Below are 25,997 nucleotides of genomic sequence, written 5' to 3'. Positions count from 1 at the left end.
GATGACTGCCAGTGGTTCTGAGATCACATCTGCCAGTTCTTTTAATACTCTTGGATGCAGTTCATCTGGCCCTGGAGACTTGAATACATCTAATCTAGCCAAATATTCTTGTACTATCTCCTTAGTTATTCTGGGCTGTGTTTCCTTTGCTGAATCATTTGCTCCAAATTCTTCAGGTCGGGCATTGTTTTCTTTATCGGAGAAGACTGAGGCAAAGAAGGCATTGAGGAGTTCAGCCCTTTCTGTGTCCCCTGTTTGCATTTCACCATCTTCTCCTCTGAGTGACCCCACTGTTTCTTTGTTCTTCCTTTTGCTACGAACATACCCATAAAAACCTTTTTTGTTGCTTTTAACCTCTCTAGCAAGCCTGAGTTCATTCTGTGCTTTAGCTTTTCTGACTTTGTGTCTACACGTGCTGGCTATTTGTTTGAATTCCTCTTTGGTGGTTTCCCCCCTTTTCCATTTTTTGTACACATCCTTTTTTAATCTTAATTCAGTTAAAAGTGCTTTAGATAGCCACCCTGGTTTCTTTAGGCATCTTCCATGTTTTCGTCTCATTGGTATTGCCTGACGTTGTGCTTTTACTATCTCCCTCTTAACAAACTCCCAGCCATCATGAACTCCCTTTCCTTTTAGTATTGCTGTCCATGGGATCTCACCCAGCACTTCCCTAAGTTTTATGAAGTTGGCTTTCTTAAAGTCAAGAAATTGAGTCCTAGTATGCTTGGCTGCTACTTTCCGCTGTATAGTAAACTTCAGAAGAGCATGATCACTCGCGCCTAATGATCCTTCCACATCTACCCCACTAACCAGGTCATCAACATTGGTTAGGACCAGATCTAAAATGGCTGTTCCTCTTGTTGCTTCTCCCACTTTCTGGACAATGAAGTTGTCTGCAAGGCCAGTGAGGAATCTGTTTGACCTTATGCTCTTGGCTGAGTTTGACGTCCAACAAATATCCGGGTAATTGAAGTCCCCCATTACTACTATCTCCCTTCCTTTTGCATACTTGGCCATCTGTTCCAGGAAGGCAGCATCTATGTCCTCCGTTTGGCTTGGGGATCTATAGTAAACTCCCACAATGAGGTCTCTGTTATTCTTCTCTCCCTTAATTTTGACCCAAATGCTCTCACTTTGGCTTTGAGGTTCTAAATCTTGGATCTCTTCACAGGTATACACATCCCTGACATATAACGCCACTCCTCCTCCTTTCTTGTCTGGTCTGTTTCTCTGAAATAGATTGTATCCCCCCATTATTACATTCCAATCGTGGGACTTATCCCACCAGGTTTCAGTGATGCCTATTATGTCATATTTAGTTTGCTGTACCAAGAGCTCAAGCTCATCTTGTTTATTTCCCATGCTTTGCGCATTAGTGTACAGACATTGAAGTCCATTAATCATTCCCCCGTGTCTCTTATTTAAGGATTTTTTCCTCCCTCCACTAGGTCCGCGTGCTGTTTGCTCCATTTGGTCTATGACATTTGGATGATCATCTTCATTAATTGATAGACTCCTACCTTCAGGAGCACTGTCTCCCTCCCCCACATTAGTCAGTTTAAAGCCCTCCTGATGAGGTTTCTGAGATTTTTGGCAAAAACATTTCTCCCAACCGTTGTGAGGTGCAGCCCATCACTTGCCAGAAGTCCATCTTCAAGAAACTGCAGTCCGTGATCTAAGAATCCAAACCGTTCCTGTTTACACCATTTGCGAAGCCAGCTGTTCACTTCCACTATTTTCCCCTCTCTCCCTGGGCCACGTCGTTCAACTGGGAGGACAGACGAGATGACAATTTGTGCATTTAGTTGCTTCAATTTCCTGCCGAGAGCCTCGTAGTCTCTTTTGATCTTCTGGAGGCTATTGTTTGCAGTGTCATTGGTTCCCACATGAAGAGGGCAAAGTAAGTCTTGATATCCTGCAATTTTTCTTCCAAGATAAAATTTCTCCACACACCACACTCCAAGGGCTGCATAAGGTAATCACACAATTTCTCCCTTGTTTTGTTTTGTGTTTTTTTTTGGTGGGGGGAGGCAGAGAAGGGAAGAGGCAATGACCACCATCATTTAGTATGATGCAGACAAGCTGCAATGAGGTTTGGGCTCCCCTTCATCTCTCTGCATAGGATCCCAGCAGCTTTGGTTAACCACAGTGAAGGATCTGGTCAACATGCTAAATTGTGGTTAACATTAACTTTGTTTTTTTCAAGCAGGACAGCTTCATAACCCATGAATTGAAGTTGGCTTGTTCAAAACAAACCATAGTTCAGATAAACTACAGTTTACGGTTAGGTTAACACAGCAAGCTTCAATCTAAACTAGAAGGCCAAGCGTATGAACTTCTCGCAACTGTGCTGAGAAAGAGAGAAACATATGAGTCCGAGGCTCACTGCAGCCCAGTCACATGCCACTAAACTAGGGTCTAGCAATTATTATTTGGGGGGGGGGTCAGCATTCAATCCCCTTTTGACATCAGCAGCTGCTAAACAGCAACCCCAAGCTTCAACTCAGCCTTATTTGCATGCTTGGCGAACAATACTTTCAGGTGGGGTTTCTCAGATTTCCTTACCCGAGTCTTCTCGAAAAGATAAAAAACTACTGAGGCCCACCAATCACAAAATGTTGACGCAGGACATCCCATTTTAGGCAGATTGGAAGGAATTTTTTTATTTTGTTTCAGAGGGCAAAGACTTCTTCTTATCTCTCTGTATCTCTTTGCTGCTCTCTGCAAACTGCCTGTTTCTTCCATCCCTCCTCCCTTTCCAGCCCCGTCTTCCTCCTAGTCGGAAGCCTATGCCAAGGAGGCCATTACATGATACACAGCTGATTAATTTCTTCTTTCATTCCCGCATTTAGATGCACAAAGAGAAACTCAATCAATAAAAGAAAGCCCAATAGCCAATTTGATTAATCCCTCCCTTACTCCCAAGTTTATTATCAGTAAAACGATGAACCATCTCTCTCTTTCTAAATTTCCTTCCTGCATCTTATCTTCCTCACAGAAGGGAGGAGATGTTTTCTGGCTCAGCAGAAGGCCTGGCAGGAGGGGAAGAAGACCATAGCATTTGGGGCGGGCGGGCAGGAACTTCTCCTTTTCCTCTCCTTCAAGATCTGTCACAACTCTCCAGCCTCCCTCCTTTCCTCACTCAGGTGGCTAAATTTCCTCACTTCCTCTCCCCCACCCCGTTCTTTGCTTGCTGCAGCCTCACTCTCGCCTCTTCCTCTTACCAAATCCCCCGTCCCACAAGTGCCTCTGCAGGGAGCTGCTGGCGGCCTCAGTCCAAGCAAAACACTGCGGCATGACCTGGGCGGTGTGGCTTGTGCCCAGAGGCGTCCCCGCTTGCCCCTTTCCTCCACTGCAGAATTCCCCATTCCCACGACTCCCATCCACCCGCAGCCTCTAGACTGGATAGCAGGCAGCAGGAATCTTCTCCATGGCAGGTACTCTGTTCTAAGCCCTCCTGCTCCCAGCACTTGACAAAGGGTTACTGGCTCTGCAGGGTTCACTAGAGTAAGACGGATAGAGGCCACCTTTCAAGGAGTATCGCTACCACAATGCACTGGACTCCCCCCAAGAACAGTATTGATCAGAAAAGGAATGACTAGATTTTCCCACTGAAATTACATGGTACCAACAGGCTACCATGGCAATGCTATAGCAACCTGACTGTGGTTACCTGGAACAATGATTATGCAGACATGTTTCTAAAGGTGTGCCTGAAACCCGCTGGTTTTGCATAACTGGTTCTTGAAATTCTTCAGCAGAGAGGGCAAACTGGCCCCAGAGCCTTATCTGATGCGACAGCCAGCAACCCAGTTTCTCCCTGTTGATGATACCCGATGTTAAAGAACAGACAAGCCCACACCAAGCTCTTTGGGGGGCCTGGATTGAAGACCTGGGACAACAGCAAAATAAAGGTAAAGACAAAACAACTAAGAGAATAAACCTAACCTACAGAAGACTCTCTCCACTACCTTCTAAAACACACTGAGAAGAATGTGTCGTCATGCTGTTTTCCATCTTAACTGTGCCTACCTAGAAGGAAGTCAAGAGAACATGTGGGATACTTAGGTTTTACTTTACTGAAAGGTGAAGTCAACACTGGAATTCAAGTTTCCTCTCTCTGATGGTAATAGGAAGAGAGCCCTGGGCTTACAAATTTTATTTATTACATTCCTAGCCCAACTTTCTTCCAAGGGGCTCAAGGCAGTGACTGTGGGACCCACACAATGTTATCCTTATGGACACCTTGCCAGAGAGAGTGAGCCAGGCCCCTTCTCTCAGCCCACAGTTCGAACAGAGAACTTCATGGCCGAACGTGTCTTCCCAGGCCTGGTCAAAAACTCTGACCACTACACCAAGCCGCAATCATGTCTTTCCACCATGCTTGTGCCACACACAATATATGGGCCAAGTGGAACATCTTCATCAAAGATCTCAGGGTGATTCACAGAATAAAAAACTGCCCCTCTGAAGGCTCCATTAGTCTCGTCTGTTTGGTGGCAGAAGCCACCTTGTTGTTTGTAAACATTAGCTGCCCAAAAATGGAGGAAAACAAAAAGGTGGCCATGGAGAGACTTCTTTTCCCCACTTTTATCATGTATTGATTTAGTATTTATCCCTGAACTTTCCTTCTGTCTTCAAAGCCAAGACACAGCTCACAGACCTGACGTCACCTGGCTTACCTAAGAGCCTCCATCCTCCGCCTCCTGCCACAAAATGTCGAAGGAGGGTCTCAGCACTGGCCTACTTTTCAGGGCTGGCATAAGCACTAGCGAGAAGCACCTGTGGGTCCAAATTCAGGGAGTAAATGACTCCCAAGCTAAGATTGCTTTCCACGTTTGAAGAAGACACAGAAGAGACAAAAAGAGCTTGTGTTTTTTATGCAGCTAGATTGCTTATTACACAATTGGGAAAAACTCTACAGATGCCATAGACCGTTGGTACAGGAAGCTCTGGAAGCGGGCAGCAGAGAAACGTACCCACCAGATGCACATGATCAAAGCCCAGTGAAACCAGAACCACATTTCCCTGTTTGAAATGACTTTATCGCTTACACTGTGAAAAATACTAAAAACAAGTTCCACCACCATCACTTAAAAATTATATTTCAGTTTGGAAATGTTTAATATTGGGAAAGGTCCCAAACAACTTATGAAGACGGGTTAATGTGCATCAGTTGATATTTGTGGAACCTGCATTATAACTGGCCAATCTTGGCCACATTGAGAGGGAACTGGAAGAGGCTTGTTTTTCCAAAATGCATTTTGCTGCGGAATTGTTCCCCAAATTGTTTTCCAAAATGCATTTTGCTGCGGAATTGTTCCCCATTTATAGTTTTTTACTGTAAAGTCCTTAATAAAAAGGAATGCAAAGCCAGCACTACCTAAACACAGAACTATTTCATAAAACTAGTCACTGCAAAATAATCTCAGTTGCAGCAATTGAAAGTTCAGTGTGTTTGTGGTTGCAATCTGCCTGCAGGGCAGCAAGAGCACAGGCTGTCAGGAGGAGATGGACGCATGTGAATGAACGGAGGCAAGGGAACAAACATTCATTTGTTGTTTTTTGAAAGATGGTGATAAGATAAAGATCAATGTAACTTTTTTATGTGCTGAGCTTTTTGTGGTGAATCTCTTCCAACCTAGTTTGTTTGGTGCCTATTCTATCACTCCCAAAACACCTGCATTTTTAAGCATTCTGTGAGCTCAGGACCATGAGCCCCATGTGGTCACTCCGTACCAGCAGATGCCCGTCTTGACACCCTGCCTTCAATAATGTGATTTTTATTAATTTTCAGCAGGACAAAGGACAGTAAGCAAATATGAGGTCACACGGCTATTATACAGAAAGGGCACTGTATGAATGGATGGGTGGCTGTGTCATTCCCATCGTTTAGACCAAAACCAAGCCTTCTAACTGAAGGAGTGGACTTCAGTGGTGACACTGCATCATCCCGCATCTGCTGGCACAGAATGACTGCAATACTTATAAAACCAGTGCCTTTAGCCAGAACCAGGGCCTGGTACTCACTGCGGGTGTGTGGGTGTGGTGGTGCCTGTGTTTGCACGCTACAGCTGGGGGGGGGGGCTCACATTCAAAAGGAAAACAGCTGGAACGTTAAATGCTAGCATGTTGGGGACCAGGATGGAGAACTTTCTCCCTGGTTTGCAGCTATGCAGGGTATTATTTGAATAGAGATATTCTTCTGGATCAGGCCAAGGGACCATTCTAGACACTCCTGCTCATCTCCCCATGGCCAACCAGGCGCCCATGGAAAGCCCACAGGCAGGACTGGGAAGCAATGGAGTTCTTCCTACCTGGGATTCTCAGCATGCTGCCTGACAGGGGAGCTACTCCATAGCCTTATCCTCCGTGGAAGGGAGTCTGAAGTGGTGCAGCCCAGGTCAAGGCTTGCTGCCTTAAGGAGAACTGCACCAAGGAGTTTATTTATTGGTGGAAGAGTTGTAGGCAGGAAGGAAGAAGCAACAAGCTGGCAGGGGCAGGGGCAGGGGCAGGGGCACAGGCGGCATTCCTGACAGGGGGGCAGAACCCAGCTGTCTGAAACACAATTGGCCAGTTAGTTAAGTATTTTTGTTTGTTTACTTGATGGGGGGAAGCAGCTGCCCCCCCCCCCCGCCAAGGGGGGAGTTTGCCTGAGGGGAGTTTGCTTTGAGGGAACTTTTTATCTGTATCAGCAGGCATGCATGTGGCCGGGACTCCAGTCCTGAGGGTAAAAGGTAGACTCCTTTTTCACTGCAGGAGTGTCCCCAAGTGCCACTTGTAACTCACACACACAGAACTTAATTTAAGTGTGTGTTTATATATATAATTTGTATACTGCCCTTCATCTGAAGATCTCAGGACAGCATAAAATACAAGATAAAACACAAAATACATAATAAAAACAAGAACAAAAGCAAAACAAAACAAACAATGCCCCATCATGGCAGCCACTTTGTTCTATGAGGAAGAAATAAAGGCACGCAGTGGGGGACACCATAAATTTGCTGCCTACCCATCGTGACTCCAGCCATCAAGAATCAAACACGCTCCTATAGTCACAGTCCCATCCCAAGCCAAGTACGTCTTGTCCAAAACTCTGCTTTTTCATAACAGCTTCCAAGCAAACCTCATTTTGAGGTCAACCTCTGCAGATTTGTAGTCAATCTCCAAGGAGAGCTGAAGCAGGGCAAGAAGGAGAAATCTTGCGTTGAGGAGACCCCGGCACAAATTCCCCACTCAGCCATGAAGCTCAGAGGGATGTGCTTGGCCCCTTCCCTCTTAACTTAAATCTAACTCACAGAAGTTTTGCAGGCGTAAAATGCAATTGTATCAGGACTACAAGGAGTCTGCTGGATCCGGCCAAGGACTCATCTAGTCCAGCGTCCTGTTCTCACAGTGGCCGACCAGATACCTGGGGGAAAGCGGCAAGCAGGACCCGAAGGCACGAGCCGCCTCCGCCTCGGTTTCCAGCACCTGGGATTCAGGAGCATCACCACCTGACTGGGGAGGAAGAGCAGAGCCAGCCTGCTCTGCAAAATTTCTGGCATGCCATTCTTGAGTTCATTGGTTAAAGTCAGGGTGCAAAATGCAACACATAATTTAGCCCTCAAGCCTCCTTTCTTTGCCCAGCTGCTGCTTCACTAAGAAACTTGATTTCCTTTCAAAGGTCCTTTCCTGCCTTTGTTGACCATCCTCTCTTTTGCTGCGGCTGCACAAGGTACACTGAACCCAGCTCTGTAAGACAATACTGCTCTCTGACTCCTCTGCCAAGTGCTGGACACCTTATATGCATGATACTAAAAATAAAAACAGAAGAAACACACCTTCACCTAAGTCAGCCCAACTATTCCAGGGGCAGATTAGACAGTGTGCATATAGAGCAAAAACTATGTATTGACAAATATTTAATAGTCACTTCAGACAATTTCAGGCTGTCACGCATACGGCTTGCCACAAAATGCTCACTTCTCAGCATGGCCAAAAGTATTCGGAACAGCAACGAACAGGTTGCTTTTTGCTCTTTTGAACTTACCAGTGCAACAGGTGTTGCTGCAGGCAAAGCCCTCTAGAGTTAGTGGCTCCTGAAGCAGCGAAAATATTCAGGATGAACCCATGTTAACCAGCTCCAGCACTCGTCGGTTAGGAAGGAAGAGGCACAGTTAAAAGTTACAAGAAGTCAGAGGGGGAGGGAGATCAAGAAGATTCAATGGGCCAATCAAGTGACTGCACATCACAATTTTAACCTCCTGCAACACCCCAACTGAAAGAGAAGCACAGGAGTTTCCCCTACGGGTTGGTTGGGGTTGGTTGCTTCCAACTGGCTCCGTTGCTTCCAACTGGCTCCACGTCTGCTGCAGTTCCCTTCCTTGTGGCCCAGCAGCTGCTTCTACCAACCTTCCTTTGCATTCTTTAAATGCCCCCAGGCAAAGGCGGCCTGGGGGTGTAAGTGCCACCAAAGTACTCAAATACTTTAGATAAACCCACAATAGCAATAGTGGACTTCCCAGGCTCAGCAAGTGAAGCAGCTAACATCACTTCTTGGAGAACAGAGACAGAGCCAGACAGAAATGATCCTTATTGTTTTGGTTTTTACAGAGAAGGGTTGAGGGGACTTCCAAAGAGAAACAAATGGTACGTAAGATACGTGCAAGAATTTACATGATTACTCATGATTTAAGACCACATTTTCTGGTTTTGAGTAGCGAGACAACTAGGTATGGGGGAGGCGTGACAGATTTATAAAATTACATATTAGTGGTTTGGAGAAAAAAGCTTTTCCCTCCCTTCTCAGTTGTAGAACTCCTACTCCCCTCAATAAAGTTTACTGGAAGCGGGTTCAGAAATTGCAAAAGAAGAGTTTCCTCTTCACAAAACTAATTTATGGGAAACACTGCAAAGGAGACGTGTGCAGAAAAGTTTTTTAAGCAGATTTGAGGAACGTGGGGGGCAGGTCTAGTAAGGGACAAGCAGCCACCTTGCCCAGTGGTGCCTCCAAGTTCAGGGGCATCTGAATACCAGATAGGAGAGATCCCTACTATCATGTCTTGCTTGCAAGTGCCCAGACAACACACCTGGCTGCTGGAGACGGAATGAGGGAGTGGATGAACAGACCCCCAGCCAGGGAATTCCTGATACCCTCTGGCAGCATCAACAAGACTCGGCTCCAAACCTTATGAAGCAACACTTGCAAGTCACTGATTGCATTTAAAGGCTTAATGCCCTTCTTCTGGCATAGGAGGCCATACAGAATGAGAGAACTGTGGAGCTGGAAGGGACCCTGAGGCTCATCTAGCCCACCCCCACCCCCAATGCAGGAATCTGCAGCTGTCCCGTCCAGGGATTGAACCTGCAACCTTGGAGCTGAGTTGGCCCTCCAATCTCGCCGGCCTCCAACTCTCATCCCCCCCTGACAATGGGCTATGATGTCTGGGAAGACGGGAGTTGGAGTTCAGCGTCATCTGGGAAGAAGGCAACAGAATTCGTTATCTGCCATTACAGTTCAGTTTGGGGTGTGTACAGTTTATGGGAAAGTTTCTCTCTCACACATACAGTCCTTCTAAGTCCCATGCGCAGAGGTAGCATTCCCTGCAAGGTCGCCGAAAGCGCAGGCCCCAGAGCGGTACCCCATGTGCAAGAACATCTGCAGCCACTTTGGACTGGCGGCGCGACACGGAGGCTGGAATTGAGCACTTCGTATTCCACGTTCCCACACCAACTGGCAAGCTCCGAAATAAGTACAAAAAGGGAAAAGCGCACACGCGCACGTCGCCCTTCGCATCGGGCTTAAGCCCAAACCACTGCTATGTGCATTAAAACAAAACCCCCGCCGATTGAATTGAGGCAGGCCAAGTCATCCCTGTCGCCTCCTTCCCGCACAACTCCGGGGGAAGGGGCCGCACTCTGCCCCGCCGTCGCCAAGAAGCGTCGCCCACTGAAGGGCCTAAGCGCCTCGCGGCCCCCGCCCCACTCACAAAGGGACCAGGCGCGCCCCAGACCCGCGCAGGGGGCGCGCCGGGAAGCGCCGAAAGGGGAGCCGGGGAGCCGCAGCCCGAGGCAGCCCAGGAGCCCTTTGAAGCCGGACAGCGAAGAGGCGCCACTCGGGGGGGGGGGGAGAAAGAAGGAAGGAAGGAAGGAGAAAGCTCCGCGGAGGGAGGTTGGGCAAAGCAGCGCCACCAGACTCTGAAGCGACTCCGCTCTCGCAACCCGCCCCTCTTGGCGGTCTCCGCGCGGCTCCTCCGAGCCTCCCTCGGCGGACAAAGCCGGGCGCCCCGAGGAGGACAAAGGCGAGGCGGGCGCGAGGAAGCGGGGATGGAGAGCAGCTCCTCGCCCGCCCTCGCTTGGGGGAACCTCGGCGTCCGGCGCGCGCCCTCCGCCCGCACGTGCCCCGCGCGCCCGCCCGCCGCCAAACCCTCACCTCGGGGCGCGCTCTCCTCCGGCCGGAGCCTCGTCGGGGCGCCAAGGCGGGTCTGGCTCCGCGCGGCGGCTCCTTCCCGCGCTCGCTCGCTCGCTCGTCCGTCCCTCGCTCCTCGCTGCTCGCTCGCTCGGCGCCCGGGCTCGCCTTGCAGGCGCCGCGGGGCGGATCCCGCCGGCGCGCGGGCTGCTGACTCACGGGCCGCGGCTCCGCCCCGCTCCGCCGCTTTGTGTCTCGGCCCCTCCGCCCGCCGCCGCCGCCGCCGCCGCCTTTGTTGTTTGGGGCGCGCGAGAAGCGCGGCGGCGGCGTCTCAGGCGGACCGTCGGGCAGGAAGGCGCCCCGAACCGGGCTGCTTTCCGCGCGAGTCTCCAATCAGCTTCCGCAGAGCGCGGTGGCCGAAAAGGAGCCCGGCGGCGCCCACTGCCGGAAGAGCGAGGCCCGCTGCCTTCTGCCCGCCGTCGGTGGGAGCTGCGCCGCGCGGAGACCCGGCAAGAGGCCGGCGGACCCGGAGCCCCAGGAGGGGGCCGGCGCTGTCGGCCGGCTGAGATTGGAGAAGAAGCCTCCCCTAGCAAAGTGGAAAGTCAAAAGGATTCTTTTCCCTCCCCAATTAAGCCTTTAAAGGAAACCTTTCCCCCCCCAAATGCAAACGTTATTCATTAATAAAGCCTCTAACCTAGTTTTCTTTCAACAAATGCCTTGGGTGGTTTTGCAGGAATACATAAGCGCAATTACAAATAAAGATTAGAGATGGAGCAACGCGCCAGCTCTGAAATCTGCCTGCTAGGATAAAGGTCAACCGTGGCTTTGAATCCTATTTTTATCAGAGGTTTCCATAAATTCCCCTTAAGGAAAACATCCACTTTGCTGATGTTTCAGCAGATTCTGCCCCTGGTTTTAGATGGGTTCTGTGGGCATTCCTTCTCATTGCATCTGTGAAGATGGCGTTGTGGAAGGCATTCCCCCAATATATGCTTTATTGCCGCATTACAAAATAAGATTGGTTGATACATGGAACAAGACATTTGCCGTACTTCTTACTTGTTTGCACTTTTTTACAATCAAGAAGTTTAAGGCAAGTGATGGGTTCCGTTTATGTACTTCATAAATGTGGCAAATTTTGAGAATCCTGTTCAGGTAAAACATCTGTACAATGTCTGTACACTAATGCGCAAAGCATGGGAAATAAACAAGATGAGCTTGAGCTCTTGGTACAGCAAACTAAATATGACATAATAGGCATCACTGAAACCTGGTGGGATAAGTCCCACGATTGGAATGTAATAATGGGGGGGGGGGATACAATCTATTTCGGAGAAACAGACCAGACAAGAAAGGAGGAGGAGTGGCGTTATATGTCAGGGATGTGTATACCTGTGAAGAGATCCAAGATTTAGATCCTCAAAGCCAAAGTGAGAGCATTTGGGTCAAAATTAAGGGAGAGAAGAATAACAGAGACCTCATTGTGGGAGTTTACTATATATATATTTTTTTATAAATATTTATTGAATTTTCACAAATTATAAAAACACACATATTACACAATACAAACATGCACACACAAAAACAAGCAAACATGTATAATTTCAAATCCTCTTTTTTCTTAAACCTTGCTTCACCGACCTCCTCATACCTCCCCTTTCTGCATTCCAATTTCCAAATTTGTTTCAGCAAATCCTCCCCCTTAATTTTATCCAATTGTTTCCTTTTGTTTTCTTTTACTTAATCTTTTTCAGCTGTAATCCCTTACTTTCTATAACCACAACATTTTAACACTCATTAATTTTACAATATTTCTTAAGATAAATTTTAAATTTCTTCCAATCTTCTTCCGCCATCTCTTTCCCCTGGTCTTGGATTCTGCCAGTCATTTCAGCCAGTCCCATATAGTCTATCACCTTCATCTGCCATTCTTCCAGAGTGGGTAGATCTTGTGTCTTCCAATACTTTGCGATGAGTATTCTTGCTGCTGTTGTTGCATACATAAAAAAAGTTCTATCTTTCTTTGACACCAATTGGCCGACAATGCCCAAGAGTAAGGCCTCTGGTTTCTTGGGAAAAGTACATTTAAGTACCTTTTTCATTTCATTATATATCATTTCCCAGAAAGCCTTAATCTTCAGGCACGTCCACCAAAGGTGAAAAAAAGTACCTTCAATTTCTTTACATTTCCAACATTTATTATCAGGCAAATGGTAAATTTTTGCAAGCTTGACTGGGGTCATGTACCACCTGTAAATCATTTTCATAATATTCTCTCTTAAGGCATTACATGCCGTAAATTTTATACCGGTGGTCCACAACTGTTCCCAGTCAGCAAACATAATGTTATGACCAATGTCTTGTGCCCACTTTATCATAGCTGATTTCACTGTTTCATCTTGTGTATTCCATTTCAGCAACAAGTTATACATTCTTGACAAATTCTTAGTATTGGGTTCTAACAGTTCTGTTTCTAATTTTGATTTCTCCACCTGGAAGCCAATTTTCCTGTCCTGTTTGTACATTGTGGGAGTTTACTATAGATCCCCAAGCCAAACGGAGGACATAGATGATGCCTTCCTGGAACAGATGGCCAAGCATGCAAAAGGAAGGGAGATAGTAGTAATGGGGGACTTCAATTACCGGGATATTTGTTGGATGTCAAACTCAGCCAAGAGCATAAGGTCAAACAGATTCCTCACTGGCCTTGCAGACAACTTCATTGTCCAGAAAGTGGGAGAAGCAACAAGAGGAACAGCCATTTTAGATCTGGTCCTAACCAATGTTGATGACCTGGTTAGTGGGGTAGAAGTGGAAGGATCATTAGGCGCGAGTGATAATGCTCTTCTGAAGTTTACTATACAGCGGAAAGGAGCAGCCAAGCATACTAGGACTCAATTTCTTGACTTTAAGAAAGCCGACTTAATAAAACTTAGGGAAGTGCTGGGTGATGTCGAGTTACAGCTCGGCATCCAGAGAAAAATCAGTCTCACACCATGATAGGTTCCGAAATATGGCTGCTCTAGGGCTAATGCAGCACAGCTTTTATTGTGTGAAATAGAAAGATACAAAAAATACAAGTCAAGCAATTTGTTCTAGCCAGCAGATAAAGACCTTGGTACTAGACCATGCGAGCGATCAGGCCATACTACGTTAACCAATCATATGGGACAGCACGAGCTGTTCACGCGCTATTCATGCTCCAAGGATGCTTCTAGCTATGAGATCACCCTGTAACAATAAGAACTTTGCTCATGCTCTCATGTACAAGCAATCATTTTCCCACATGTCCTCTTTTCTTGTTTATATTGTTAGAGGAAAAAAGAGGGACCATTAGTCCAAATCGTACACTTCATTGCCTAAGCGTCTACACTTTGCAACATAAATTCCTCTTGTAACCCCTGTGGTGGGCCGTGGTCGGTACCACCATGCAGTGCATTGGGAAATCAAAGAGGGTATGCATTGAATGCAACAACACACCATAATGAAGCCAGCAATACATGCAATTACAATCAATAATATTTTTCTTAACCATAATCCATTAGGTAACCAAGAAGACAACCAATCCCATGGATCAAAACCTTCAGGTGGATTTAAAGGATTATGAGCTATCATCTGTTCCATATAATCAATAGTAGCAGAGATATTGGTCGATTGATCAGTTATATACATGCAGCAATGAGAATGAATTAAGGCACAAATTCCACCTTTAGAAGCAAGGATCACATCTAAAGCATAATGATGTTGAAGAACTACATTTCTTATTTCTGATATTTCTTTGTTAATCATTTTTAAAGCCAAAATGGTGGAATTAAACAAATTTTCTGTCCAGTTTGCCAATTTATGCAAATCACGGTAATTCATGGCTGCACCTAAAGAAGGCAGAAGGGACCTAGAAATGGCTGTCCCTGTATATTGAGAAATAGGTGATTGTACTTCCCTTCTGTTACGCAAACGGACCGCTGGGAGCTTATCTATTTTATACACCAAGGGTACCACTATGCCTAACGTGCAGGTACCAGAAAAGGCAGAGGGGATTTCTTTGTAGGCACGTGTGCCACAAAATAACCATAAATCAGATTGAAGCAAACATGTAGTTCTGCTGCTCTTTCTCATCCAGTCGAACCAAACATAAAAGTCTCTACACGCAGCTTGTTGTTCATAGGTCATGTAGGTTGTGACATTATTAATTAAGACCTTTGGCCTACCACTCATGGTTGTAACATTAAGAAAACAAGAAGATCCATTAATGTACTCATACGTCCAATTACAATATGGATAATGACCTAAAAATTTTTTGCTATTGTGATTAAAATGAAAACAATACGGAGCTAATTCTACAAGCGATAGAGATACAGGAGGTAAACTTATGCGATTGTCCTTCATATTATTGCTAATCTTATATGAAGCATTTATAGGAATGCTAGAATACCACCACCAAAAAAAAAAACTCAAAGCTTCTCAAAACTTTTTAAAATCATTTTTCTCAGCAGCTAAATGGCACTAGCCAAGCATATTTCGCTTCAAGCATATTCCACTTGCTGTAACTAAAAAGATTGCAACAAGGTCGAGAACAGAGCCCAGTGTCTTCACGGGCCTTGCTAAAGAACCACATTGCAACTTGCTTTCTGTCCGGGAACCATGCCAAAGCACAAAAATGAAACAACTGGAACACACTAAAATCCCCTCACCCCCTCCCTTGCCAAGAGTCCACAATAGTTTCAAGACAGCCCTCTGTACATGCTCAGGGGAACACATCATAGGGCAGGACTCCTGAGGGAGGAGAAAAAAAGAAGAGATCTGGGGGGTAAAATCCAAGCGATGCCAATAAGGATGAGAATGGTAAATTAGTCCAATGGCTACTTCCAAGCAACCTGTGTGATATTTCGTGGCTCGGTTATTGGCATGTAAAAACCACAATCCAGGAGAAGCCACACAGCCATTTCTGCAGATACAGGAGCCCATTTGCTGTAAATAAGTCTGATGTATTGCTCCTTGTACTGCTGAGTCAAAAGTCCAAGCCCAATGAAGCGTGATGACACAGATGGGATGGTTGCTATTAGGAAGCAGCAAAACTGTAATGATGTTTGGTGGTTGAAGTGGCTTCCCAGGGAAAAGGGGGGCCAATGCAGTAGGGATGAAGATGGCTTTTCAGCGTGCCAGGAAACACTGGAACAGCTGTGGAAGAGCCTCTTCCATTGCAGAGGTGGCTGTGATCTTGTCTGCTGGATTCTTGTGTTCTTTAAGGGCAGAAAATAGTGGAGGCGAAGTGGATGTGGGCAGGTCCAAATAACTCTTTATCCAATTCAGCTGTCCAAGAATTTGTTGTAAATCCACCAGTTTAAAATCAGGAAACTGTAGTTGAGGCGTGACTGGAATGGCTGCAGATGCTGTCAGCTCATGTCCCAGGTACGCAATGGGTAAGGTCCGCTGGATTTTCTCCTTAGCCACTGTCAATCAAACAGGTTGTAGCCTTTGCAGGATTTTGGGACACGGCGGAGGACAAGGCCGTGGCTAGCAGGCCGTGGCTAGCAGTGCCCACTGACTGGCAGGCTTTAAGCATATCAGCAATGGCTATATTTGATGTTGCCATTAGAAGGCGCAGCACTTGCTTACGGTCCTCAAGCTGGCGTACAGTCAGTTCTTGTGCTGCCAGGTCCTGAACTTGCCGCTTGAAGGTATTGTACAAGTGATCAACAAATTGTCCATAGGGCTTTGCAGGACCCTGTCTGATGCTCCCACATCGGCCATCTCGCTCATTCCTGTCATCAGGAACAGAGGCCAGAGCCTCTTGGGCTGAGGCTGTGGTGGCTGCCCAATACATAGGATCAAGGGCCAACTGTTGGGCAATGGTAAGAAAATTGCCTCCTCCCGTCAGCCCATCGAGAACATCGGTTTGGGTCAGCATGATGGGGGCTGGGGGTGCAGGAGCAATCACAGGAAAGTGATTTGGAGTATCAGAATCAAAAGGCAACAACGGAGCGGCGGCACGGAGAGATTCTTGGAGAGGAATAGTAGGAGCGGTGCCAAATGCCTTGGGCGGAGGAGGTGGAAGAACGGGGGGTGCTGCAGAATTTGAAGAATGCAGGGGAGTGACAGGATGAGCCGAAGAGAGAATGTCCGGAGGTTTAGGAGGTAGGTTTGAGGCAGGCAAAGCGGGAACCGGGGGGGCGTTTGAAGAAGCTGTTGCAGCAGCCAGAAGAATGTTTGAAGGAGTTAAGCACGACATAGCTTTGTAGACGTTACCCCAGGCATGCAAAACCTTTACATCAATTTGAGGATGATTTTGAAAGAAGTGTCCAATTTTTTTCCAATCGTCTAACCCCCAATTTCCGTCCTGGGGGAACCACGGGCAGTGAGTGTCCAGGGCTTTTATAAGGGACTTAAGGTCAGCTTTCCGAACAGCAAGGTTGTTACTGGCCAAAAGGAATTTAAGGTCTTTAAAAAATTTTTTCTGTGGTGCAGAGAGAGATTTTCCCATGATTGCAAGAGTTGCAAAAAGAGCAGGGAGCACTTACCGAGGGATCCTTAGGAGGATGAGGGAGGCGCCTTTTTGCCCGGTCCGGGCGGAGATAAGTGCTGATAAGTCCGTAACGTAGTCCAGAATCACATTCACACGGGAGCTCTCACCGGGGATCCACTACGTGGATGAACGACGCGTCTGCAGCCCTTGCGGGGCGAGGTGAGAGCTGAACGTTGTACACACGGGAGCACTCACCAGGGATCCACTACGTGGATGAACGACGTGTTGGTGAGTGCTGAATAATGAAAAACAGGCAGTCACACGGGAGCACTCACCAGGGATCCACTACGTGGATGAACGACGTGTAGGTGAGTGCTGAATAATGAAAAACAACATGAAGTCCGAAGGCAGTCACACGGGGCACCAATTGTCGAGTTACAGCTCGGCATCCAGAGAAAAATCAGTCTCACACCATGATAGGTTCCGAAATATGGCTGCTCTAGGGCTAATGCAGCACAGCTTTTATTGTGTGAAATAGAAAGATACAAAAAATACAAGTCAAGCAATTTGTTCTAGCCAGCAGATAAAGACCTTGGTACTAGACCATGCGAGCGATCAGGCCATACTACGTTAACCAATCATATGGGACAGCACGAGCTGTTCACGCGCTATTCATGCTCCAAGGATGCTTCTAGCTATGAGATCACCCTGTAACAATAAGAACTTTGCTCATGCTCTCATGTACAAGCAATCATTTTCCCACAGGGTGAGATCCCATGGACAGTAATACTAAAAGGAAAGGGAGTTCATGATGGCTGGGAGTTTGTTAAGAGGGAGAAAGTAAAAGCACAACGTCAGGCAATACCAATGAGACGGAAACATGGAAGGTGCCTAAAGAAGCCAGGGTGGCTATCTAAAGAACTTTTAACTGAGTTAAGATTTAAAAAGGATGTGTACAAAAAATGGAAAAGGGGGGAAACCACCAAAGAGGAATTCAAATAAATAGCCAGCACGTGTAGACACAAAGTCAGAAAAGCTAAAGCACAGAATGAACTCAGGCTTGCTAGAGAGGTTAAATGCAACAAAAAAGGCTTTTATGGGTATGTTCGTAGCAAAAGGAAGAACAAAGAAACAGTGGGGTCACTCAGAGGAGAAGATGGTGAAATGCAAACAGGGGACACAGAAAGGGCTGAACTCCTCAATGCCTTCTTTGCCTCAGTCTTCTCCGATAAAGAAAACAATGCCCGACCTGAAGAATTTGGAGCAAATGATTCAGCAAAGGAAACACAGCCCAGAATAACTAAGGAGATAGTACAAGAATATTTGGCTAGATTAGATGTATTCAAGTCTCCAGGGCCAGATGAACTGCATCCAAGAGTATTAAAAGAACTGGCAGATGTGATCTCAGAACCACTGGCAGTCATCTTTGAGAATTCCTGGAGAACAGGCGAAGTCCTGGCAGACTGGAGGAGGGCAAATGTTGTCACTATTTTCAAAAAGGGGAAAAGAGAGGACCCAAATAATTACCGCTCAGTCAGTCTGACATCAATACCAGGGAAGATTCTGGAGCAGATCATTAAGCAAACAGTCTGTGAGCACCTAGAAAGGAATGCTGTGATCACCAACAGTCAGCATGGATTTCTGAAAAATAAGTCATGTCAGACTAACCTGATCTCGTTTTTTGACAGAATTACAAGCCTGGTAGATGAAGGGAACGCAGTGGATGTAGCCTACCTTGATTTCAGCAAGGCATTTGACAAGGTGCCCCATGATATTCTTGTAAAGAAGCTGGTAAAATGCGGTCTTGACTATGCTACCACTCAGTGGATTTGTAACTGGCTGACTGACCGAACCCAAAGGGTGCTCATCAATGGTTCCTCTTCATCCTGGAGAAGAGTGACTAGTGGGGTGCCACAGGGTTCTGTCTTGGGCCCGGTCTTATTCAACATCTTTATCAACGACTTGGATGATGGACTCAAGGGCATCCTGATCAAATTTGCAGATGACACCAAACTGGGAGGGGTGGCTAACACCCCAGAGGACAGGATCACACTTCAAAACGACCTTTACATTTATTGTACTTTACATTTCTCCCTGTTAAAATTCATCTTGTTTGTTTTTGCCCAGTTCTCTAATCTGTCAAGGTCGTTTTGAAGTGTATCCCCCCCATTATTACATTCCAATCGTGGGACTTATGCCACCAGGTTTCAGTGATGCCTATTATGTCATATTTAGTTTGCTGTACCAAGAGCTCAAGCTCATCTGGTTTATTTCCCATGCTTTGCGCATTAGTGTACAGACATTGAAGTCCATTAATCATTCCCCCGTGTCTCTTATTTAAGGATTTTTTCCCTCCCACCACTAGGTCTGCGTGATGTTTGCTCCATTTGGTCTATGACATTTGGATGATCATCTTCATCAATTGATAGACTCCTACCTTCAGGAGCACTGTCTCCCTCCCCCACATTAGTCAGTTTAAAGCCCTCCTGATGAGGTTTCTGAGATTTTTGGCAAAAACATTTCTCTCAACCGTTGTGAGGTGCAGCCCATCGCTTGCCAGAAGTCCATCTTCAAGGAACTGCAGTCCGTGATCTAAGAATCCAAACCGTTCCTGTTTACACCATTTGCGAAGCCAGCTGTTCACTTCCACTATTTTTCCCTCTCTCCCTGGGCCACATCGTTCAACTGGGAGGACAGATGAGATGACAATTTGTGCATTTAATTGCTTCAATTTCCTGCCCAGAGCCTCGTAGTCTCTTTTGATCTTCTGGAGGCTATTGCTTGCAGTGTCATTGGTTCCCACATGAACCAAGAGGAAGGGGTATTTGTCAGTGGGTTTTATGATTCCTTGCAGTCATTCAGTTACATCTTGGATCTTAGCCCCGGGGAGACAGCACACCTCCCGAGACATCTTGTCAGGCCCACAGATCACTGCTTCTGTTCCCCTCAGTAGGGAATCCCCTATCAGCACTACACGCCTCCTCTTAGGTTTGGTCGGGGTTCTTCCGTGAGCTGTCCGTTCCAAGGTCGCCTGCACATTCCCTGAGGACTGACTTTGCTGCTCGTCTTCATATACCTGATCGACTGTAATGAGGGAGAGATCCTCAAATGGAGTCTGCTCTTCGTCTTCCATGCTAGGGGAGAGGACCTCAAAGCGATGGTGTATTTCTAATACACCAGGTGCCACTTTGCTCTCCAACAGGTGTAGGAGCTAAGGGAGGTGCAGGAAGAGCAACAAGGGATGGTAACAAGGTACCTTTAAAGCACATTCGAAGCACATTCTTCCCATCAATGGATTCTGGGCACGCTCCTTCATTAAGGGTTGCTCAGAAGTGTAGCTCTGTGAAGGGCAAACTACAGTACCCAGAATTCTTTGAGGGAAGGAATGTGCTTTAGTGTGTACACAGCTCTCGTCTCTGGACTTGTAGGTGTTGAAAGGGAGCCCTGGAACATTATTTCACAGGTCGCTCTTTGTCTGCCTCCTCCATGAGAGGTCCAGAAGGCAGCATCACGAGAACGGGCCTTTTCAGCGGTGGCTTCCCGTTTGTCGGATGCTCTCCCCGGGGAGGCATGCCTGGTGCTTTCATTAGACACCTTTAGGCACCAGGCAAAAATGTTCCCCTTAAAGCAGGCCTTGGGCTGATTATCATCCAATGTCCTTTTAAATGTGTTTGTGTGATAGGGGGTGGTTATTGGTTTGCTTTGTTCTTGTTTTTATTATGTATTTTGTGTTTTTATTTTGTATTTTTATGGTGTCATGTGAATTGTCATGTGAAGAACAGTATACAAATTTTAATGAATATTATTATTATTATTATTATTATTATTATTATTATTATTATTATTATTATTATTTTATCTGGGATTTTTCATTTGTTCCTCAGATGATAGATCTGTTAGAAATCCCAAATTCCTGGTGTCCCTTTCATATTAGCTTCATTCCAAATGCTCTTGCCCAGACGTCTCGCTCTCTCCCCTTGTGTGTCCCCAGTTGGTGCTCCTTACAAGGCCAGACACCTTTCGAGAAGACCTGGTGCTGCCTTTAAATTATCTGTAGCTCAGCTACCGACTGCCCATTTCACAGCTGAGGATTGTGGTGAATTATGTATCTTCAGTCTAAAAGCATCAGCTCCTTTGCTGCTACACCCTCATTATAAAACCTGATCTAATGCTGCATGCCTCGTGCAATTATCTAAGATTACAATTGAAAACATGGCCTCCCCAGTGAGCATGAAGAAGATAAAGCACTCCTAAGTATGGTAAACATGAATGCTCAGGAGTAAGACCAAGATTGCATGTGTTGTCCAGCAGAACAATACATCATTACCATTCCAATTAATGTAATCTTACTGTGTCGTGGCAGGAATCTTTTTTTCTGTGCTTACATTAGTGCTGAACATAACTAACAGTTCCTGCTGCCAAGAACTGAGCATTCAGAAAATACTGTACGTCAATAACAGTGATGTCAGTGGAAGGAAATGCACTTAGGTAGATTTCTCTGATTCATAACTTCCAAGGGTGAGATAAAAAAAAGAGCATACTTTCCAACAGGAAGAAATAAAAGTTGCTTGACATGGTATAAAAATTATAACAAATGTGTTTGATTTATAAGGGCAGGGTGCATCATGGGTGGTAGAAAGTGATAGCCTCTTTGACATCACTGCACTTTCACTGCACGGGAATTTATAGAGAATATTGGATGTCAAGAAGAGATGAAAGTATATGATTTGACAGAGAGAGTGCATTGGACCGGCTGATTACTCGGTCACTGAAAAAGAGGGTGAACAAGTTCGTTTTCTAAAGCCTTCCACTATAGCACCAAGAAAGTCAGCAACACTAACGAGATTTCAAGGCATTCTTACAGCCTCATTTCCATTTGCAGCTCTTTGTAGGAATGCTCAAGGATTTTGTTGGGTTCACATTTTGTAAGCAAACTCACACTTCAGTTTGAGCTGCTGGAGACCACAGGAGGGGATGGCGCTCTTGCCCTTGATTGGCTTCCCACAGGACTATGGCTGGCCACTGTGAGAACAGCAAGGCAGACAAAGTGGGCCAGGGGTCTCATCCAGCAGACCCTTCTTACGCTCCCATGCTAATCTGTGGAATTGAACTCTGTTACTGTTTTTGGTTCTCAGCTCAAAAAGCAAAGGAAAAATGTGTATTTTAGGGTAAAATGCATACCAAAATGTGTGATACATTCAAAGACGATGTGCAATAAAAATAAACTGCAGACTGAAGCAGAAATGGGATGGAATTGACTTATGAACAAATGCAAAACTGACATGGACCAGCAACAGAACAATCCATCCATTCTGTTTATGACCAGATAACATCAACTAGAAACAAATAAAACATTTTACATACTCTAATCATCGTCAGCATCAACAACATCATCATACATGATTCTTTCAACCATGTACACTGAGTACTAGCAGTTTTCTGAAGCATAGTTAAGCTTCTTAAATCCATTTCCATTAGCAAGAAATGCAAAGGGAGTTTGCGTCTTCTGAGAGAGTTAATTGCCTCTGGCAAAAAAAACAACAAACAAACCACACTGCCATTAGCACAAGGTTTTATGAGAATTTAATTGCATGATGTGCTGAAATGGTGAGATATTACAGACATCAATGTAAATGTCTAACTTGGAAGTATTCATGAAGGTTTGCAGCAATATACATGGCAAACCTTGGCAGACATTTTAGGTCCGTTTTAGTTTGGTGAACCTTTCCTCTGAATTCTGCTATGTGTTTATCCCATTTATATTCTTTCCTCTCAGGGGCACATCCTGTGCTCTCTCTCCCAGCAACCCTGTGAGGCGGGTAGACAGAGAGAGAGTGACTTGCAATGGACTCAGCCACCCAACCTCTGCTCTCCACATTGGAGCATGCTTCTGTCGCCCCGGGTTCATTCCCCACAAAAGAATTAGAAGAAAGAAATCCTCAAACGATGGTCCCCAATCACTGGTGGCCTGTGAGCTCCATCTGGATAGTCCTTGAAAAAGGTGTGGAACAGTCAAGAATATCTTTGCATGACCCTGTACTTATTCCCCTCTCCAGTCACCAGACATTTAGGCGATTTTGACCAGGGTCAGATTTTTCAAATACAGTAGGTTAACAGGCCATGGCCTAAGAGATTTGTCTGCAATGGCCAATCTGTTCTTTCTAACTTATGGCTTTTTTTACAAATGAAGTAACAGTCAACATTGTCTATGCTTGCCTTCATTAATGATGAAAGTCAGGCACAGGGCTATGAAAAGCTCTGGAGAGAGCAGCCTTTTGGCCATAGTGGAAAATTTTGCTTTCATGAGAGTAATATATAAACCTCAGTTAATCACAAAGAGAAATGGAAACAAAAAGCTTCCTGCTTGCGTTTCCTGGACGGCCTGTGGTCACTGAAATCATTTGCTCTGTGCAGGCCCCGCATAATGGTGGGGGTGGGACTAGCCATAAATTAATACAGCTTACAAAAGAAGCTCACTTGTGGCGGTATCGTGATGAAACTCAAACTCAAGTTAAAATGCCTCTATGGTAACCTAATACACTGATTTTCAAACCGTGTTTGACAGCCCAGGTGTGACTCAGGGGTTTCTCAACAGGGAGATAACTAATTGTCAAACTCCTCTGAAAAGCAGCCTGCTCACAATATCACGTCTCTTTTCCCCCTGTGGTGTGCAGCACAGGAGATTGCTGGGTGTGTTTTTGTTTAAGCAGGGTACATTATCCCAGAAGCCAGGCAGCTACATTCCCCACAAACTGAGAAGACCCCCTAAAATATGCCCCAGAATCCCCTGCCTGGCCTTCTGTGGCAGCCATGCGGAGGGGAAGGTTGACAGCTATGCTTTAAGGGGGGTTATAATACTAAATATATACAGGGCGTTTTTTCAGCCAGAACTCACTGGAACTCAGTTCTGGCATCTCTCAAGTGGGTGCCATTGGCATTCTAAGAGAACAAGAGTTCCAGAAAAAAGAGGTTCCAGCACATCTTTTTCTAGAAAAATAGCACTAAATATTATATATATATATACACACACACACACACACACACACACACACAGTGGTGCCCCGCAAGACGAATGCCTCGCAAGACGGAAAACTCACTAGACGAAAGAGTTTTCCGTTTTGGAGGTGCTTCGCAAAACGAATTTCCTATGGGCTTGCTTCGCAAGATGAAAATGTCTTGCGAGTTCCTGCGGGGTTTTTTTCCTCCCCCCCTTTTTCTAAGCCGCTAAGCCGCTTATCATCTGATCTGATAAACCGATTAAAAGCCGCTAATAGCGCTAATCCGCTAATCCGTCAATGGGCTTGCTTCGCAAGACGAAAAAACCGCTAGACGAAGAGAATCACAGAACGGATTCTTTTCGTCTTGCGAGGCACCACTGTATATAAAAACTTGGAGTTGAAAATATTTGTGCACCATGTGCACACGATAAGGCGTTTGTTTTTAGTGTTTTGCCTCAGAAAATGTTTCTGCTTTGTTGTAAAGAGGGCAGGCTGCAAGAAACCTTTAAAGGGCTTCACAGTGCCTGGAGCATAGGAAGAAGACCCGCGGCCAAGGACACAGAGGGCCCTCATCCACGCGCGTTTACGCCAAGAGCTTGGGGGTGACGGCTGACACCCCATGATGGCTGCTGAGCTACCTGCCTGGGCCCCAATCTGTTTCCGGATTCAGACCCAAGTTGCTGTGTCCATAGGAGCCACTGATAATTCAGACCCTACTTCCACACAGCGGTTTATTGTGGACTTGTGTTTCTCTTATCTGCATTTTTTTCACATCACCATCATACTCATCAAAATATCACACACAACCAATTCAAATTCACCATTTCTGCTGTGAATATTTTTTAATCTATAGAAAAATAGATTCTGCTGTTTTATAATCTATAGAATTTTCCAGTAAATTTTCCAGTAAAACTGGATTAAATGGGGAAATAAAATGAGGCAGCATTTTATTGATGGTGTTGTGCACAAAATTTGCATGCATGAGCAGCACTGAGTCCCGAATGTACTGTTATGTGCAAACACCCTATATGAGTGGGGAGGTCTCAATGTGCATCACTGTACACCGACTAGCCATTTTGTTTGAATTTTTGTTGGAGAGATCCTTCTGGACCCCTTCCCCAGTTTCAATTTGGGATCAAGAAGAAATTTGGTTCAGTTTGTTTTCAAAGGTAAACTTAACCAATTCATTCTTTCTGAATCAGTGTGCAAACCAAAACACAGCCATTCTTTTTATATTCACATTTCTCTTAATTTTGGCAATATAGCTCCCCAACCCAGTAATATGCACAAAAATGCATATACTAAAGTACACCTAAAAATGCATATATTAGGAGAAATCACATTGCAAAAATGTGTTATCTTAGGAAAATTTGCATTAGAAATGTGTGTATTAGGTGGAATTAGCATTTAAATGCTGTTGAATTTTCATGAAGACTTAAAAAAAATATCACAGAATCGCAGAAATGTGGAGAATTGACCTTAAGATTAGAAAAATTAGAAACTGAGAAAGAAACTGTCAGATTCGCCCATTGCTAATCCCAATTCAGATCCTTGGGGGAACCCACTGATTTCCCTGTATTGTGAAAACTGTCCCTTTATTCCTGCTCTCTGCTTCCTCTTTAACCCGTGACTGATCCTTAAGAAAACCTGTCCTCTTATCCCAGAACTGCTGAGTTGACTCAGAAGCCCTGGATGAGGAATTTTTTGAAAGTCCAAGAATGTTGATCTGAGAAACAGCCACAAAACACAAGTTTGCTGGCAAACTACAGCGCATCTGAAAAGATGTTTTTGCTCTACTGTCTATTTTTGGACATGCAAAAAAGGGGGATGGAATAAGGCCTGGAATAAAACTGGTGCAGAGTGATCCAAACATTTGGCCCAGTTCACCCTGCAAATATCTGCAGCCACTGCTTATGAAGGGCGGCAACATCAAGCCTACCGTGTGAGAATCCCTTTCAGACAAGCACAGCGCCTGGAGACAGACAGACAGGTTGCGCCTCCATAGCAGTGACCAGAGGAAGAGTGACTGCCGGGAGGAGTGCTGAGAGGAGAAAGGCCCGGGTGCATCTGCAGCAGCACAACCGGACGCCTTCATCTGCCCCGCCTGCAACAAAACATGTCTGTCCCCTGTGGGTCTCTCCAG

General features: G+C 45.7%; 1 protein-coding gene and 1 long non-coding RNA gene across 6 annotated transcripts in view; both read right to left on the bottom strand.

Annotated features, from left to right (window-relative positions):
* FAM107B (family with sequence similarity 107 member B) overlaps positions 1 to 25,997 on the bottom strand; it is a 130,639-nt gene that overhangs the window by 44,261 nt on the left and 60,381 nt on the right. The window contains exon 1 of one of the 5 annotated variants that reach the window (XM_083464236.1): positions 10,418 to 10,771. The exons of 2 other annotated variants lie outside the window; for them this stretch is intronic. The gene's annotated coding sequence lies outside the window, so the exon portion shown is untranslated. Of the gene's footprint in view, positions 1 to 4,682; positions 4,778 to 8,035; positions 8,130 to 10,417; positions 10,772 to 25,997 lie in introns of those variants that run through there. 2 more of the 5 variants (XM_083464237.1, XM_083464238.1) reach the window with 2 other exon arrangements.
* LOC310687420 lies at positions 13,856 to 15,522 on the bottom strand. The gene is made up of 2 exons (XR_014516418.1): positions 14,618 to 15,522; positions 13,856 to 14,265 (listed from the first exon to the last, which is right to left on the bottom strand). It is a non-coding gene; the product is annotated as an uncharacterized lncRNA (long non-coding RNA).

The sequence above is a fragment of the Podarcis liolepis genome, assembly GCF_965112155.1.
Source record: "Podarcis liolepis genome assembly, chromosome: 10".
Taxonomy (NCBI): domain Eukaryota; kingdom Metazoa; phylum Chordata; class Lepidosauria; order Squamata; family Lacertidae; genus Podarcis; species Podarcis liolepis.
This window is presented reverse-complemented; position numbering and strand designations above follow the sequence as displayed.